The sequence below is a fragment of the Marmota marmota genome, unplaced genomic scaffold, assembly GCF_001458135.2.
Source record: "Marmota marmota marmota unplaced genomic scaffold, marMar, whole genome shotgun sequence".
NCBI lineage: Eukaryota > Metazoa > Chordata > Mammalia > Rodentia > Sciuridae > Marmota > Marmota marmota.
The window spans coordinates 5196515-5199817 of NW_026000137.1; the positions used below are offsets into that span (position 1 = coordinate 5196515).

A 3303-nucleotide genomic window follows, 5' to 3' on the forward strand; every position below is an offset into this window, starting at 1 on the left:
TTCAAGGCCCCAGTGGAAAGCAGGCAGAGGTGACTAATTGGCAAATGATTCTCCTTATTGAAAGACCAGCCTAAACTTGCCCATTTTAACAGAATCTGGGGGCTTTTTGCCTGACCTTGTACCTGCTTTTCTCCCACCTCTTCCCACTGTTTCCATAATGCCTTCCATTCTGCCTGGTCACCCTGTCTGCTATCATGTCTTACCCTAGTTGTTTTCCCATCCCCACTGTGAAATGAGGGGTGTTTTGTGGGGAGCCTGCTATAAGGATTATAGAGGGAGAGAAAAACTGTATCGTTGTGACTGAAATAAGAAAATGATTGGGTGAGAATCTGTAAAATACAGTTAAAATTTTGGAGTTGGATCATTCAAGATCTGAGAGCTGCACAACACAATCTTGTCTTTCAAAAAAAAAAACAGGCTGTAAATGATGACCTCCTTCTTCATAATTTTCTTGTATATTTTACATCATAAAACAACCAGCCAAAGTCAACAGGAGGGTGTGCATCTTTGTGGGGTGTGTCTCCCTGTGTTTTTTGTCAGGTCACTTTTATAAAAGGATTGATGGAAATTTTTTTTCAATATTCTTTCATTGTTTGGGGCAGTTTAATTATTCAACTTTGGAAAAACAGGAGAGAGATCTATAGGAAAAGACTTGGCCTGAATTTCTCAGGGTCTATAGTTAAATGTCTTTATGGAGTTCTTCTTTGTTCCCCCTGAGGAATGTTTCACAATAAAACACAACACCCCTCTCAGACTTCTGGAAAGGTCCAGTGTAGCCTCAGGACTAGTTTGGCCAGGCCAGGTCAAGCCATATGTTTGGTTTTATTAATATATCTGTCCTAAAGAGTGAAATTTCATAATTATGACCCGATAAAGAAAATTTCATCATTCTGACAAAATAAGAACCACCTGTACTTTTTGCTTTTTAACCTTTCACATTTTTTATCTTCCTCCTGTAGAGATTACAACCAAAAGTTGAACTCTGGTATAATCTGGTTGTAGATAATTTTGTTTATTAAACATTCTGAAGGCTTATCATATAATGATACTCTTCCTTCCATTCCACTCTAAAAATAAGTATTATTGGATCCATTCTGCAACTGAAATCCCGCTACACATAGACTTATTTAATTTTCCTCGAGGTTAAAAAAAAAAAAAATCTACTTGTCCCCCAGTGTTAGACTTGTTTCATAAGGAGGAAACAACAACAACAAAAAGATAATATTTAGTTTTTACCTTCAAGCTCCTAAACAATAGAACCACAATAATGACAGATACTGAATCTATAAAATAAAAAAATAAAAACCTGCCTACTCACCACTGTTTAGAACCCTGGCAAACAAAGGGAACATACTGCATATTTCTCAGCCTAGGCAAACTTCATTTGTGCCATTATTTTATCCTCTATACTCCTGGTAATTTCAAATTTGCATCGAAATAAGAAGAAAAATGTCCAATGCAAGTTCCTGCCAATATCTGGAAAAAAAATTCTTGCTTCACCCTCAGTATTCCAAGCTTCATGCTCTGATAAGTATGGCCATATGTGTTTCTCCTTGAGAACAGAGAGTTTTGGGACTCAGATTTCTCCAAGGAGGTGAGGCAGTTTGAGCACAATGGACATGAATAAATATCACTCATTTGAGTACAAAAAGTCAAAAGAGTTCCTTTGGGTCAGGAACCAGAAAACAAGGGACTATTTAATAATAATGAATACAAAGGAGATATGGGATAGAGTCACTGAAATGGAACACCTTAGGAACCCAGCTTTTCAAATCTTGTCTAGTAAGGTAGCCACTAGCCATACATAACTTTTGAACATTTGAACTATGACAAATGAAGAACAGAATTTTTACTTTTTTTTTTTTTAATTAAGACAGGTTCTTGCAAGGTTGTCCATCAGACTTCTGGGCTCAAGCAAATCCTCCCCCTGCCTTGGTCTTCTGAGTAGCTAGGACAACAGGCTTGTGCCATTGCACACAGCTAATTTTATTTAAATTGATTAATTTAAATTTAAACGGTCACAAGTAGCTGGTATTTATTCAGAGAAGTTCAAGCTATGCTTCTTACATCATTTTAAAAATTAAACTGACAGTCTTCAGTATAGCTGGTTCCCCACTCTAGACTGCTTAGGTTCCAATTCTCACTCTTGGTCTACCTGTCTGATCTTCTGACCTCAAAACTGTCTTCCTGAGCTGTTGTATAGATGCTTTTAGTAAATCTGTGATTCATCGCTGCCCAGAAACTCAGGCCTGGAAGAACTCTGGTCTCTCCCCATTTGCTTTTGATAGGAAATTGAGTACATTTTTTAAAATTAGTGAAAAAGATTAAATCTAGTGATCTATCAAAAGCCTCCTCCAAGTCTGAGGATGGAGCTCAGTGCTAGAGCACTTGCTTAACGTGTACAAGTCCCTGGTTTCAATCCTCACTAAAAGGGGGTAAAAAGTCATCTTCCAGTCTAAAATTCTAGGTAAACAACTGACTATTTCTAAAATCATACTGTAAATACAGAATATTTCTACTACTCTACACCTCAACAAAACATGCCCCTGTATCAAAGCATCAAATAGACACTAGGCATTATTTAGCATCACATATCATACAGCTGATTCTCTGAATCATTAGTCAAAAAGTATACTTTTATCTCTTCTGCTGTTATTCAGAAAGACATTTTAATGCCCAAAGTATTATTTTAATATCTGTCATTCATAGGAAACTCATATATATTCTCATATAATATTGAAATAACTCTTGCCTCCATTGTACATTCTTAAATCTGTTACAGCTATGCCATTTCAAATGCATATCTATTTCTTATTATTTACCAGATTTTCTACTTTCTCATCAATAGATAAAACAGTTTTAAATGCAGTACTAAATTGGTATAGATAACTAAAATGTAGTAAGAAAAATTTCACAGAAGGTTAGGAAATTAGATTCAATGTGTGTCTCACAAAAGAGAGGCAGCTCAACAAACACTTACTGGTTTAACGTGACATCAAGAATGAATGACGTCCCAAAGGCATCAACCTGGAAGCTTGCCTGGTCAACATGAGTCAACTGCAATATCAAAAAGATAAAAGGCGCTTATTAGCCACAGCAATCAGATGAGTAGTATTGCTTATGATTGTTCAAAAAGGTTTACAATACCACAATGAGAGAGCCAGTTCAACATGGAGAGTAAAGGAAAGCATACTAAAGCAAAATTTGCACCTTCTTAGAAGCCAAGTACTCACCAATATGAAGTGAACTACCACCCAATCAAGGAAGCCAAGTGCCCTACTTTTCTACTTTGTCTCAAGTGGT

The 3303-nt window shown here is 36.5% G+C and overlaps 1 protein-coding gene across 4 annotated transcripts in view; it reads right to left on the reverse strand.

Moving 5' to 3' along the window:
• Positions 1 to 3062, reverse strand: part of Adam22 (ADAM metallopeptidase domain 22) — a 186389-nt gene extending 183327 nt beyond the window's left edge. For all 4 annotated transcript variants that reach the window (XM_048785447.1, XM_048785448.1, XM_048785446.1 and 1 more), the window contains exon 1: positions 2981 to 3062. The gene's annotated coding sequence lies outside the window, so the exon portion shown is untranslated. The remainder of the gene's footprint in view (positions 1 to 2980) is intronic.
• Between the last annotated feature and the right edge of the window lie 241 nt (positions 3063 to 3303).